Source organism: Mustela erminea, chromosome 21, assembly GCF_009829155.1.
Source record: "Mustela erminea isolate mMusErm1 chromosome 21, mMusErm1.Pri, whole genome shotgun sequence".
Lineage (NCBI taxonomy): Eukaryota > Metazoa > Chordata > Mammalia > Carnivora > Mustelidae > Mustela > Mustela erminea.
The window spans coordinates 632,229-648,246 of NC_045634.1; the positions used below are offsets into that span (position 1 = coordinate 632,229).

Here is a 16,018-nt window from a genome sequence, read left to right on the forward strand (position 1 = left end):
CAAAATCAGCTCAGAAATGGGTAAGTGACATGTCCAGAACCACAGAGCTAATGTAAAGGACTAGAAAAACCGCAGGTTCCCGACTGCCAATTATACACTTCTTCGGGTTAAAAAGGAAAGAATAGCTCTCCTAAGTGCAGGGGATACAATATCCAGTGGATATTATAATATCCACTGGATAACTAAGAATCAGGAGAGAATTACATGGACTCTAAACTCCTACATTTTGGTTTCATTTCAGCTGCTTTGGGTCACACTTCTGCTTTCATGTGAGAAAGGACTTTAAGAAGGGATAAAGAAGACTCAGACTGAAAAGGGGTAATTGGTAGATGTTACTTTCCTGGAAGAACAATACAAAAGTCAACCTGTGTACACAGCCTAAAAAAAGACCATGGAGGAATGGAAAATGGCCTCTCCTTCCACTTGCTCTCCATCTTGTCAGTGCTGTGAGCACTGCTGCTAATTTCAGTGTTATTCTACCTGCTCCAGTTCCACAGTCTGCTCACTATTTTTCAATTTGTTTTTGTAAAGAAGATTCTAATTGATCACAAAGAGCTAATGCAAGAAGCCAATTAGTAAGATTTCATGGAGTCAAGTAATGGGTTTTTTGGAGCTGAAAATGTATGTTGTAAATTATTTAATCTAATCTTATTTTCCGTATGAGTGAATGGGGAGACAGGTTAGGAATTTAGATAGAGACAGAACAAGAGCCAGAGCCCACATCTTCCAGCTCCCAGGACAGCATTCCTCCAACTACTACTTGCATCACCAGCAGACACAAGACTATTGTAGATGTCTACCTTCCATAGACAGGTCTGGAAGCAACTTGGGCTTACCAGAATCTCCCTGGTTGATGTGCAATGGCCACATCAATATAGCAACTTAAAGTCCATGTCTGTCAGTGGCTACTGAGGCTCAGCAAGATAAGAATGTGGAATGGAGAAACAACTGGGAAGACATAAGCGTGGTTAAATATTCAGGGAAAGGAAAAAAAAATCCCATGACAATTTGAATTCTGAGGACAGAGGAGACAGGAAAGGCAGAAGAAAGAAAACAAAATAGAGAAAAGATGCTACCAAAAAAGCAAATATTCTGTCAAATAAATAAATAAATATCTTTAAAAAAGGGGGTGTGTGTGCTGAGTGGCTCATATAGTTAAGCATCTGCCTTCAGCTCAGGTCATGATCCCAGGGGCCTGGAATCGAGCCTGGCATCAGGCTCCCTGCTTAGTAGGGAGCCTGCTTCTCCCTCTCCCTCTGCCATTCCCCTCACTTGTGCTCTCTGGCTCTATCATTCTGTCAAATAAATGAATAAAAATCTTTAAAAACAATGAGTAAAAAGAATGGCATAAGAGCACAGGAAGGATAGCTGGTATCCATATAATATACAATATTTTGAGGGGAAAAATACCTAAATCTTGTTTTCACAATGAAACTTCCTTTTTAAGTACTTTAAGAAGGTATATCTAATTCAATTTTTAATCAACTTGGTGTACAGTTACAGGAGACTGCTGTCTTTGAGTATGGTTTCATAAAACAAGATAAATATTACTTCTACACTAGCCAACCATGGGTGGATTTTAATACTTCACACATATTGGATAGGGCAACCCCACCCTTGACTCACAGCCTAGCTTCTGTAGTTGGATCTCTCAGCCTACTGCCAGAGCTGGCCCCATGGCTGTGTGGCTCGGAGACCTCCCAAAAAGACCTCAGTGCCACAGGAAGAGACACTGATGACTCAGGAGATGGCCAGCTCTCCCTCTGCAGCAACCAAATGAATCCAGACATGGAGCTAATAATCAGTGCTGACATTTCAAACATCTACTGACTATGGCTCAAATATAAGTGCCGTATGTTCTCTCTCAAGCTGGGATATTTCTGGGAATAGCCGTGTGTGTGTGTGCGCACACGCGCGTGCACATGTGGAAGGATAGTGGGTGCCTGTTTTGTTCAACCTAAATTTCCCAGTGAAATATTTTGTTAATAAAAATGTTTTTCTCCTTTAAAAAGAAGAAAAGAAAAAAAAAGGGTGCCTGGGTAGCTCAGCTGGTTAAGCAAGGTAATTCAGCTCAGGTCATGATCCCTGGGTCCTGGGATCAAGCCCTGTATCGGGCTGCCCCTGCTCTGTGGGGAGCCTGCTTCTCTTTCTCCCTCTGCCTGCCACTCCCCCTGCTTGTGCTCTCTCTCTCTCTCTCTCTCTCTGTCAAATAAATAAATAATCTTTTTTTAAAAAGTTATAATTCAAAGGATTGGGATGTGAAATCCGTACTGCTTACCAATGAGGAGCCCCAGAATGACCAGTAAATTTACCAGGACCCTAATGAGAAGGTGGATCCCAGGGAACAGGCAGTTTCTTATTAAATTAAAACATGCCAACATGTTTTTTGCTATGCTTCAGGTGGATAGTTTGGTTCCCTCATTTTCAAGCTTAAGAAAATGCCCAGCAATTTCCATGATGAATTCAAAATTATAGTCAAGGATGGGACACACCAGCTTCCCAAGGTCAAGATGCCAGAAAATGCAAAACCAAACTCATCTTATATTGATTTAGTCCTTAGGTTTATTCTTCATCACCTACTAAACCGATTGGCCATATCCCCACCTCCAATCCTGAAGCTGTACTTACATGTTTGACATTTAAGCCCCTATTGATCTACTTGTCCCAAAGTTTAAGCAAGATAAATATATGAGACCTCACCTTTGGAATTAGGAAGAAGTATGAAATCTTGACCAACAGAATCTCTACTTAAATTGAGACTGGAGGCTCTACAACAGAGCCTATCCCTCTAAAACATGGTAATACACTTGGGATACTCAGGCAATCACATAAAAAATCGGTGTTTCTCTTACCAACCCTTGACTTTTGAAGTCATGAATCCTGGAATTCTTTAGCTGAATTATTTCAACGAGAATGACACTTTCCATGGGTCTCTAACAGTTGGCTCAGTTGACCCAAGGAACACTACACACACAAGTTATAGAAGGCAATGACTATCTCACACTACTTGGGCCAGTTCTATGCCTTCTGATTCGTAAGTTGCAGAGACAGCTTTTAACTTTTTATCTTTCAGCAGCAAAATACTGAAGAAATACAAATGCTTCCCTATCATTCTGTCACCTAGAAATGGAGTCTTCTCCTGGGAAAGCCAGACTTGAATGTCTATACTTGATAAATGTGTTCCTCTAGTGAATAAGATTTAGATTAAGAACTTAAGAACCAGGATGGATGAACAGTACTGAGAACCAAGCCACAGCAATGCAAACATCTTACACAGAGCCTGGCAAAAGCCCCCTCCTCTGCCCTAAAGGGATTACTGCCTCCAGTGAAAAGAATATTCATACTCCATTTCTTCTCATGGTGGCATCTCTATTTCAGCTACCACCTACCATGGCATCCTTTTTTTCTCTCCCCCCTTTCAGGTATGCATAGTTCCTCTAACAACAGATCTGAGACACGGAAACCCTAAGTAAAGATGATTAGTTCTAGACGACTACAAAACAAAGCATGCCAAGGTCAGTGGATTATAGGCAGGAGAATATGATACCTAACTCTTAACACCCTGTCACCCTTAAAGGATTTTCCTTATATTTAGGTCCCACAAGTCACCACAGCATCCCTCAAATGATGTTTAACCCCATTACTCACTTGTTTTATGCTTTTGAAGATAACTGCCCTAAGTTACTTTTTATTTATTTATTTTTAAAAAGATTTATTTATCTATTTGACAGACAGAGATCACAAGTCGGCAGAGAGGCAGGCAGAGAGAGAGAGGAGGAAGCAGGCTCCCTGCCGAGCAGAGAACCCAACTCGGGCCTCGATTCCAGGACCCTGTGACCATGACCCAAGCAGAAGGCAGGTCATGAGCCACTGAGCCACCCAGGTGCCCCATGTCCTAAGTTATTTAAAAGGAGAAGAAAGAATTGGTCACCAAGATGATGAATATAATAAGGTAAAAACAGAAAAAGGAAGATATCCAGTCTAACATCTCCACCCCCACATACAAAAAAGTCTTCTGTCCAGCGGCCTTTGTTTTACAGAGGAGAAAAGTCAGAGATCAAGAGAGGAAGTTATTCCTCCCAGGTCTCACAATGAGTAGCAGAGTTGGGCCAATGGAGATGCTCAGGGCCTCACTTAATGCTTCCTCTGCTAAAAGGTACAGTCTCAGTAAAGGACCAGCTGAATCAACAAAAGGGAGTGGCTTCTTTGAGAACATTCTGAGCACAGAAATTATACTGCCCTAGCCCCTTCGAAATGCAGGCTTCTAGGTATGCCAGGAGCATTCAACAGCAGATGGGACAAACAACCTTCACAAAGTGGTGGGATGAAGTCCAAAGACACCAACTCTAGATAGACAGCTACATGGTTCCTCCCTCTCCAAAGCACAAATAGTTTAATGTACCTAAGCCAATCAGAAGGAATAAGCTAGTCCTTTCAATATCCACTAAGAAAAACAAATTTAAAAACCCAAAGGGCACTTTGCAGTCTACCTAGTACTTTCATACGCATTATAGTATCTCACACTCACAACAGTCCCATTTTCCAAGAAACAGAGAACCAAACTGAAGTCTCGCCTCTGGCTCACAGCTGGTAAGCAGCAAGGCTGGCAGCTGAGCCCCTTTCTTCCAACTCCACATTCAGTGCACCTACTTGTATCCTCCCTCCACCCAATGTTATTCCTGACAAAAAGCCAAACACAACAGTCGCTCAAAGGGCTAACTGAACCACACCCTCTAGTCAGCTAAACAATGACTAAAATCCTTGCTGGAACCCAACCCAGGCTCTGCCTCCCCAGAATTTCAGGACTGAGCATTTTCACAGTAGGTTCAGACCAGGCATGCCTCGCTATCCTCTATGAACTCTGGCCTGATCACATGAATCACAACAGTGTAGCTACAGCTGGACCTGCCAAATGCATTGGGCTCTTAGAGACACAACCCAGCTGTGCAGGCAGGTTCCTTACAAGGGTACTCCCAAACATTCCAAACATTGTGCTGCAGAAGAGGGAGGAACTGAGCTATAAAGGGAGCTGGCAAATGTGACAGAACTTTCCATTCCACTTCTGTACTTTTGCACCATTAAGGTAGTTTAAAACTGGTTCCCAAAGAGTGTCAGGGATCATGCCTTAAAGAATACATTAAAACCGGAGCGCTGGGGGTTTAACTCAGTGGGTTAAAGCCTCTGCCTTCAGCTCAGGTCATGATCCCAGGGTCCTGGGATTGAGCCCTGCATCGTGCTCTCTGCTCAGCGGGGTGCCTGCCCCCCCACACTCTGTCTGCCTCTCTGCCTACTTGTGATCATTCTCTCTCAAATAAATAAATACAATCTTTTAAAAAAAAAAAAAAGAATACACTAAAACCATCAGGAGGTTCCTTCTGAGAAGAGGGAGCAAAATGGGGAGAAGAGAGAACTTCAATTTCAGTTCTTACCATTGGCACATATTCCTTTCATATTTTTGAAAACTAGTTCAAAATGAAATTTAAAAGCTATAATGACTTCCTGGGAAAGTCAGGGTGACAAACAGAAACTGACACTAGACAAGGTAAACTAGTAACACAGAAGAAAATCATTGTAAACAAAAGCTTAAGAAACACTGATCTAGACATGAGACCTTTATAAAGCAAAATGGGCAGAGTCTCATATACAAACTGAATTTTCCTTTCACAGTAATAGAAGAATAGAGAAATTTTTGGAAGAGCAAAAAATTTGTTAGTATTTGGGACTTTTGCCAGGTGTTTCCACATATTTTATCTTACTTTTTTAAAGATTCTATTTAATTATTTGAGACCGAAAACACACACATGCTCAGGTTGGGGGAGGGACAGAGGGAGAAGCAGACGCCCCACTGAGTAGGGAGCCTTACATGGGGCCCCATCCCAGGACTCCAAGATCGTGACCTAAGCCGAAAGCAAGACCCTGAATCAATTGAGCCACCCAGGTGCCCCATGTTTTATCTTATGTAATCTCAAACCACGGAAGAAAATATATTATCCACAAGTCATAGTCCGGGAAATTTAAGTTAAGCAGCTTCAAACTGCTGCACAGCTACTAACTCCTGGAGCATTAAGATAGAAAGGGCCAAGCTGGAAATACAGATAAACCCTCTAAAAAGAGCCACCACTTCATGGAAAAGGACAGTCTACACCTACAGAAAGAACACAGAAAGAATGGCCTGGTTCTGACAATCGCTTCAGTTTTACTCCTAGTGTGGGTCACATTCCGCCTGAGGTACACGTGTGTGCAGTCCTGTGCTCCATATTCAAAGACGATGGAACTGACAGGACACACTATCAACAGGACATGAGCATAAAGAAGTTTTCACAAAGTGTTGCTAGCTGGCACTAACCTACCCTTTTTTTCTCTCAGCCCTCCTTGACCCCTAAGGCTCCACTGCAGCGATGACTGCTGGGCTAGCGGCAGGGAAGACTGCCTGGCATGAGGCACAGGGCACCACCTGGAACCCTGCTGTGCTTACAGTGAGGGCAAACCCAAACTCCAAGTTCATGACTGCCGCTCTCTAAGGTCCAAGCCCTCTCACGTGCCTAATGTAAGGAAGGGCAATTTAAACATAACAGCAGCCAGTTTACCAACATTTATTGAGCTTTTATTAATGCAGGAGAAATTCTGCTAAGTGCTGCCCATGTATTGCACCTCAGTTTATCTTCACAGCAACCACCTCTCAGGTTAGGTGCTATGACCATCTCTAGGTCCCATACGAAGAAACCGCAAATGAAGAGTGGTTAAGCAACTTACCAGAGGTCAAACTGTAAGAAATAGAGATAAAATTCAGTCAATGGGCCTGTAATTCCCAAGTCCAGGCTCATAACTACTATGTCTCTCACAAACTATGTTTCACATCCTTTTATCAAGCATTCGCTTTGTCCTTTGTTATTAAAGCTATGAAACAAAATATCCAAATAGAAAGAGGCTTTTTTTATACCGATGGCCAGGTAAGATAAATAACATTATAAAATATTAGATATATGAATTTAAAACTATGAACTTAAACACTGTTATCAAAGCAAGAAACTTCAACTTACCCAATACATACCAATACATACCTACAAATACATCTGTTAGAATCAGCTGACTGTCCTAGGCATTTATACGCCTGGGTTCTCACAGGCTCCCAGGTATTCAGGAATCCTTTAACCCCAAGCATTTCAAGAATGGACCCCTCCACAAATAACAACACTCTGGGTTCAAGTTCCCCCCTTTACCATCACTGACCTTATTTATGAATACAAAATGAGAGAGAACTTCTCATTAATAAATTGTGGAGCTGAAATTCCCTCAGTTCCAGAAAAAAAATATTCCCTATGCCTTTTTTCTTTAGATAATCAGCTAGCCTTTAAGGTTTCAAACCTAATGCTAACTTCTAAGACAATCATGTTTCTACTCTAACAGCGCAGCCAACTCTCCCTTTAGAGCAGTCAGAACAGACCCCAGTAAATGACCAAGCTCAAACTGGTAACCTTCCAATGCCTGGATGCAGTTTCAGAAAAGGTAGCTGAAAGCACACTTTATTCTAAGAACACCAAGCTATGTCTGAACACTCAAGAAGCAGCACAACTCTATTAAGGAAAAAAATCTCATCCTGTCCAAACATTACAGACCCTATAACAAATACACCCTTTTCATTTTTGTCAACCTTATTTAGAAAACAATATATATGAGTTATCATTTTCCTAAGTTTCTAAAACCTTCTTACGATGTTTTCCATTTTAAAAAAAAGTTTAAAATCCAAGGAATTTTCTGTAACTTCAATTATATATAATTCAGTACTGCCTAGAACCAAAGAAAATAAACTGAATTCCAGTTACCTCCGTCAGCAATTTGCCCATAATCTTATCAGGAATACAAAGAACATTCTCCTGTTCCATCTGTTCAGCAAACCTTCATCTTCAGCAAGGCCTCTTTTAATGTACTTATACGGCTGCTTCTGTTGTGAGTACAAACCGCTACACACTGACTCTGCAGTGACATTCTCCCAGAATGCCACTATGTCCCTCAGGGGCTGAGGGATAAGAACTTGAAAGAAGTGAAAGGAGCACTCCCTCCTCCCCCTCTGCCTAGACTCCCCTCTCAACAGGCAGCTTCCCTCCAAGAGATCAGCTTCAAAAGTCCAGACCCAGTAAAGTCACACATGACCTCACAAACCTCCAACTTAACTCTTTAGAAGCCAGACGGCGAACTGACAACAGGGAGAAAGGGCAACTGTCTTAGCTGATTTTGGAGTGGTTGTTCTTAACGAAGAAAAGAGAAGTTTGTCCAACATCATTTTTAAAAAGAAAGTAATTTCAGCATTCATCTTCCATAATAGAACTAAAGTTTCTGAAGTACTGTTTTTGAAGACTATAATTTCTTGCAGCACACACGTTCTATACCTAAAAGAATGACTGAAATGGGGGGGGGGATCAAATTCATTAACATTAGATAAAATTCACACTTAATCTTATGTGATTTGTGTTTTACTATTTTCATTCCCAGTTTTGATTCTGGTCTTCTACTACTGTTAACGTGAAATGTTCGTCTGCCCTATCACTGGAGTCCTGCTTCAGACAACCAGAAGTGGACAGCCAACACTCTCAGCTGTCAGACACAGGCAGCAACTGCCACAGAGAAGTCTCGGAAACCAGGAGCTACAGGCATTCGACAGAAAGCACAGCCACCAGACCCAACTAATGGATAGCAGAGTCCACATTCAGTGCCCCTCAAGGGAAAGGACAGCAGTGTCAGGGTCTTTCCTATGCTTCTTCTTCGGGCACCAGCTGTTTTTGTTGGGATATCGGAATTATAAGGATCAGAAGGTAAAACAACTAAAAATTACTTTATAAATAAAAGCAGATAAAATTACATCCTCTCAAAGAAAATGTAATATGCCCTTTCAAGAATGCCTTGGTTCACCCAGAAAATGATAAAAACTTACTGTCCAGCAATTGGATTCCTAAATATACACCTAGCCTACAGAACTCTCCCATAAGTGCACAAGAAGCCACAAATTAGAATGTTCACTGCCATGCCATTTGAGATAACAAAAACACAAGACAGCCAAAGTATCCATAAATAGGGAAATGGAAAAATAAATTCTAGTATACATTCATGTAATGAATACTATAAACAAATAAATGATCAATTAGGACTTTATGAATCAGTTAAGAATAAATCTGAAATATTGAGAAAAAAGGTGAGTTACAAAAGGAGAGATGAAGGTAGCATTTTATACAAGGTTTAAAAACATGAAAATATACTATCTTTAAAAAATACTATCTAGTGTTGACAGACGCACGCTTACATAGGAATGACAACACCCACAGGTCATGGCTGCCTTAAGGAAAGAAAGAAAGTAATGGGACCACAGAGGCATTCACAGGAGTTGGCAATTTATCTGCGATGTTTATTTTTTTAATTGGCTATGAGATCACATGTGTTTATTATTTTCTACACTTTTTGACATGCAAAATGTTTCACAAGTTGTAAAAAGTCAACTCATAATAGCTGCCTTGAGTGCAGCAGCACCTGTTCAGTCTAAAAAATTAACAGAAGGGGCAAAGAGGTTCACAGTTCCCTCAACTCCTAACTCTCAAGTGCCCAAATCTGAGCACCTGTTACTAATTCTGCCTCAGTTTGGCCCCATCTGGACAGTCACCCTGTCCACTCACCCCATGACCTAACCCTCCTTTCAAAACCTGCCACAAAAAGCAACACTTCCAAGTGCCTCCACAACCCCTCATGCTAGAAGTAGCCCCAGTCTCAGAACCTTATGTCTGGCTCATTACGCCTGTACTAGAACTATGTGAAGTGATCTAATCGGCCTCCTCTCCGGGAGACACCTAGCACCTAGTAGAGAGCAGCTGGTAATTAACTTCTTCATTAAGTAAACAGTGAGTGTCTGGAGGGTGTGCTGGACCCTGTAACAGAGGTTCTCTGAGTCTCGAAACTAAAGACTTGAGAAGATCACTGCCAGGGCGCCTGGGTGGCTCAGTCGTTAAGTGTCTGCCTTTGGCTAGGGTCATGTCCTAGGATCAAACCCCACATGGGGCTCCCTGCTCAGAGAGAGGCCTGCTCCTCCCTCTCTCACTCCCCATGCTTGTGTTCCCTCTCTCGCTATCTCTATCAAATACATAAATAAAATCTTTAAAGAAAAAAAAAAAAAGATCACTGTCTGAGTATATTACAGGATGAACCCTAAAACTACTCTTAAATGAACGCTGAGTGTGAATAAAGAACTCTGATTTTGTTTTGCAATAATCACTCAGTACCTCTTATTTTCTCAGTACTAAAAATTTTATATTACTACTCAACTAAAAAATGTCACCTTCTTTGTGTTGAGGTGGAGCTGCTAAATAGATAATTACAAAGACAGTAAAACAAACTGTCATTAAAAATCCTCACCTTCAAGTAACCCAACACTCTTAGAACTATTATTACAAATATATAATACCTTCATCGATCTGACCACAGCCCATTCATGTCAGGTGACTTTGAAAAAGTTTTAAAGAAAACTCTTTGTTTAAGCAGTATTATTGCTGATAATAATAGACAACATATTTTGAGTATTCATCAAGTGGAAGTAAATTATTATCCCTCTTCCCAGATAAGAAAATTGAGGTTTAGGGAGAAAATTCACCAAAATTTGAACCAAAGCATGCTGACTTCAGAACCCACAAAAAACATAAACAAAACATACTATAAAAAAACAAAACAAAACAAAAACAAACACTTTACAAAAAACAAAACAAAACAAAACAAAAAAAACCCACCACACATACCATTTCCTAGCAGGAAGATGGATCAATCCCTATGTTTCAAGAGTAAGGATGGGAACCCTATGATCACTACACCAAAGATGAAAAAGAATCCTATAAAGGTTCACAGCCAGGACCACTCACTTTTACAAGCCTCTGCCACTAGCACAGTGACCCTGCTTACCTGAGAACAGGGACTGCCTCACTGAGCTTTGTATTCTGCCTCTAAACACTTTTCACCACATCTCAAACTTTAAAGTACTTACGAATCACCTCAGAATTCGTTAGAACACACACTTTGATGGAGTAGGTCAGGGGTAGGTGTGTGGTACACATTTCCAACAAACTCTGAGGGGTTGACAGCCCAAGCTGAAGAGCAGAATCACCTGGGAATCTCTAAAAGCCACACGTTTGAGATGTCACCCTAAACATCAGAATCTCTGGAGGTGAAGCGTGGGAAGTCGGAATTTTAAAAAGCTCCCTTCCTAACTCTAATGTGAAGTCAGGTCAAAAACCCTGTTTTAGAGCTTCTCTACTTGAGCTTGGTCCATCGACCACTGTCCTAGCCCTGTGCTTCTCAAACTCCATTATATATGTGAACCATCTGGACATCTTCAAATGCAGATCCTAACAGTGGGTCAGAGGTGGGGCTTGAGAGTCTGACTTCTTCTAACAAGCTCTGAGGTGAATACTGCTGGGAAGCAAGGTGGTAAGTAGGAAGATTAAAAACCTCAGTAGTGCAGTGCATGTGATTTGTAAGGCTTTCCTTTTGTAATTCTTAATTCAGGAGAATCCTGCAAATGGAGGTTTAGGTGCAGGCATATGAAATAGCATATGGGGTGCAGGGATTATAAAGGTAAATCATTCATCTAACATTGGCTCAGATGTAGTTTAATATTAATCCTCATTAGCATTCAAGATTATATTGAACATACCTCACATCATGGTCACTTGGGTGCTGAGTGTTAAGGCTCTGCTAGGAGCTTGAGCTAATTTAATACAGACTCCTGTATCAGTTTATAGAAAGCTTATGAGATACACAGTAGGAAAAAAAAAAAGATGAAAGCACTGGAAATGTACCCATTTTGCATTCTGATAAACTGGTATTCCTATGTAAAATACCCTCAAAGAACTTTATTTCTTTTTTTTTCCCCAAACCACAAATCAGTGGATAATGTTTCTCATCCAGTACTGCAAATCTTGTGTTTAGTGACCGCTGCTGAGAGGAAATGCTACTGCTTCCTTTAAAAGTTAAATATTGCACTGATACATGAATAAGAAGATTGCTATATCATCCCAACCAGTTACAATATTAACTGCCAATCCAGTTTTTTATTTAGACCTGTGACTGTCCTTGTAATTATATGTATGTCCTTGTATTATAATATATATGCCCAACGTCTTTAATCATTTGAAGTCTTTTTTTTTTTTTAAGATTTTATTTGGTTATTTGACAGAGAGAGATCACAAGTAGGCAGAGAGGCAGGCAGAGAGAGAGAGAGAGGAGGAAGCAGGCTCCCCGCTGAGCAGAGAGCCCGATGCGGGACTCGATCCCAGGACCCTGAGATCATGACCTGAGCCGAAGGCAGCGGCTTAACCCACTGAGCCACCCAGGCGCCCCCATTTGAAGTCTTTTAATATGGTTTTTGATAAAAGATGATCCACTTCAGTAAGCATCCCACAGCACTCCTCAAGGGTAACATCCACCATTATCCAGGGTACATTACTTGAAGCTGTAAACTATAGAATTAGAACATTTCTAGGAAGCTCTATGTCAAATCTGGCACCATTTCCTGAAGTCATCACCAATTTATACAAGAGGCACTCAACAAACAGAAAGAGCCCAAAACCACGAGAGCCAGCCACGGCCAGGACTGTCTGGGAGGAACCAAAAGAACATCAATGACCAGAGCAAGTAGCTTTTACAAGGGCTCCCTAATGAAGCCAGCAGAGAAGAGCAGCCAGGAAACTCACCTTAGGAGCTATTTTCTACAGATATGGAATCAGAAGACACACGAGCGGCACTGTAGCGCTGTTGTGTGCCCATCTCTGCAGCGTGTCTCGGTGCGGTGCTCACCCTCCAAGAGTTCACTCATGTCACAGCTGCTGGCCTCACCTCTGAATGGTGACTCTGAACTCTCTGCAGCCAACCTTCAACCTCATATTTCCACCAGCATTTCTACATAAAGCACCATCACTCTCCTCAAATTTTACTTGTTTAAACTGATCCCACCACCAGTTATTCTCTCACAAACCTTGCTGATCTACCCAATTCCTATTACTTCTGGATTCAGTAAGTCATCTAAGCTTGAAGTCTCACAGTGACTTTGACCCAGCCTTCATGTCCTGTATTCAAACATTCGCCAAATCCTTACATCTTTTTTTTTTCTTTACTAGGATTTTCTTACCTATTTTCTTGTATCCCTTAGACTATTACTCAGAATACTATAAAACTCACAATAGGTTTAAAATAAATATCCACAAACTAGAACTTAGCAAATTCTTACAAGACTATAAATAAAGTGGTAAGCTTATTTCCATTTTACCAATAAGAAATCAGAGACTCTCTTAAGTCAAACAACCTACCCAACATCAGTTAGTAAAAAGGCAGCTAGTAAAAAGGCTGACCAGACCTCCCGATCTTCTGATCCCAAATCTAAATATTTATGCCACCTGACCACAGTGTGTTGTACTTTATGAAAAGAAGTGATATTTTAGGAAGTCCAATAATAAGTGTGCCAGGCAGTATAGAGATAGGAGGACAGTGCTGGCAGCTCAGAGGCTGATACAGGACATGGTAGAGGCATGGACATAAATTTTGATTCATTTATCTCCTACTAAGTATACCAGGCACTGTTACACCACTTGATTTTCTTTTCTTATTTCCGGCCACCTGATTAATTTCATATGTTTCTCCTTCCTTTACCAGATAGGTATTACTCATTGCATTTTGCACTTAGAAAGACTCCTAGATTTTCTATAATTACTCAAGATCACACATCTAGTGAGTAACTACAGCAGGATTCAAACCCAGGTAAGCCACATCATGCATCAATGAGCAAGAACTCCTTTGGGTAAATTAAAAAAAAAAAACAAAAAAAAACAACAAAAAAAAAACTATTATAGCTTCTAGAAAAGCAGATGGAAGACTCTAGAAAGACAAAACATGAGAACCCATTTTCTGCAGAACTAGTTTTAAAACATAAAAGAAAAGGACTAAAAAGATTACTAGAGCAACAGCTACCCAATAATGAACCTAGAAGACAGCAGAGCTTCCTGTTTCTAATGTTACAAGAAAAGCTGGGTACTCAGTGGCCAGCCAGGTCTCTAAAGATGACTTCACAAGATCAAATCTTTTCCTCAGTCACCAGCTTAACTAATACCACGTTAGTTTAATTTCTTATTTTAATACTTATACATTATATTAAAATGCCTGCAGGTTTTAAGTTGGAACATCAAAATATTTTTTGAAATCATACTTCATAAATCTCTGTATTAATCCTACTTCATGTGACTTTTTCCTAGACAGAAAGAAACTAAGGAGAAAGAAAAACTGAGGAGAGGGGAAAATGTTAAATGCCAGCATTCCATTTGAGAATGGGAGGGGAAGAACAAGAAGAAGGCAAAAAAACAAAACTATCAAATCCAGAGTGGACCCAGGAGTGGCCGGAGCACCCTCCTCAGGCATACCAGTTGCACACAGATGTAATTCACCTCTTCTGTGGTAATGCATATTCTGAGCGGTGTCTGAAAGAAAAACTAGGAAGCTGAGGCATAAAATATATCCATTACACTAAACAGGTGATTTTAAAAAGCAGTTTTATGTATTTCAGAGAACCAAAACAAAGCTCCTGCCATATTACTGTATTTGGTATCTCTCTTTTCCTATCTGTCCAAACCTAAGCTCAATAGACATGAACAACATTCAACTCTGTTAATGGTCACAGTGACAACATTTGTGCCTTTCGGTCTTCAGGTCAGAACTTACTGATTGGAGTTGCAATCATCAGATGATAAGCCAGCGAGGGAGAAGCACCCAGACACAAAGGAACCCATTGGAACATGTACAACTGTAAGTCTCTAATTATCCTTTCTAATTTTGGAGCCATGTGACTGGACTTCACACAGCACTGCTGACCCTGTCAGCCCGAGTGCTATGTAGCGGACCACAATGGGAGGAGATGCTCTTCTTTGCTCCTTCATTAAAATATTGTGTTACAATCATAGGGTGAGCTATTTCCTGACTGACTGCAGCTTCCTCGCCAATATTCAGTGCTCAGAGCACTCAGAGCACCTGAGAGAATTTAACTCTTCCTATCCAGGGTTAGTCCAGGGTCTTAAGAATTTTTTTCACCTTATAAAGAATGATCTATTTGATATCAAAAAGGTATATAATCCTTTAAAAGACAAACCGTGAGCACATGTACTCTTTCAAAATGTCCTTTCAGACCTAATACTAGAATATTACAGATTTGAAATGTTTTCTTCTTTGACTTAAGTGGAGAGAAAGAGTACCGGGCAAGAACAGTCCCCTTTGGCCACCAGTTCATGGCTAACTCTAAGACTGTGAGGTGTTGCTAAGAGGGAGAACTAAGTCTTGCTGAAGTGATACAACATCCTCATCACCTTTCCCAAACACCTGCACTATCTTTAAAGAAGGAACACAATAGAGAACATGTTATCCAGCATTCAAAGGAAATCACTGTCAAATACTGCCACTGAAATCATCATTAATGACAGAGTAAAGACACATACTGAAGGAGAAAAAGATTTAAAAACATACCTAGGCAGTGCCAAATATATTTTTGTTTTGAAACCAATAATAAATGGACTCTGGAGCCTGATTACCTGGGTTCAAATCCTGGGTGCGCCACTTACCACCTGTGTGACTTTAAGCAAGTTACTCAACTGTGCTATGCTTCTGTTTCCTTATCTGGAAAATGTGAAAATTATTAGCTTCTTTCTCCTGATTTCTTATGAGAGTTACATACCATGTGTTTATTAATAAAACCTATAGGATGCCTTTGATATAAAATTGTGCTCAGAGACAGCCTAAGTAATCTTATAATCTTTTCTACTGGTTGAGAGCTGACATTTTATACATTAAAATCAATACTTCAACAGAGATGGACTTAATTTCTTGGTTCAGTTTTAGTTAGAATCAAAGAAGCATTATCAGGGAGACAGTCATATCATTAGTCATATCATTCCCCTTTCCTCTGAGCTTTCTTCAGATTCCTTTAATATGGTCAAACCCCCTTAGTCCACTG

The 16,018-nt window shown here is 40.6% G+C and overlaps 1 protein-coding gene across 9 annotated transcripts in view; it reads right to left on the minus strand.

Moving 5' to 3' along the window:
• Positions 1-16,018, minus strand: part of PSD3 (pleckstrin and Sec7 domain containing 3) — a 727,165-nt gene that overhangs the window by 397,732 nt on the left and 313,415 nt on the right. Inside the window, exon 1 of one of the 9 annotated variants that reach the window (XM_032329169.1) lies at positions 7,853-8,127. The exons of the other annotated variants lie outside the window; for them this stretch is intronic. The gene's annotated coding sequence lies outside the window, so the exon portion shown is untranslated. Of the gene's footprint in view, positions 1-7,852; positions 8,128-16,018 lie in introns of those variants that run through there. 9 annotated transcript variants of the gene reach the window in all.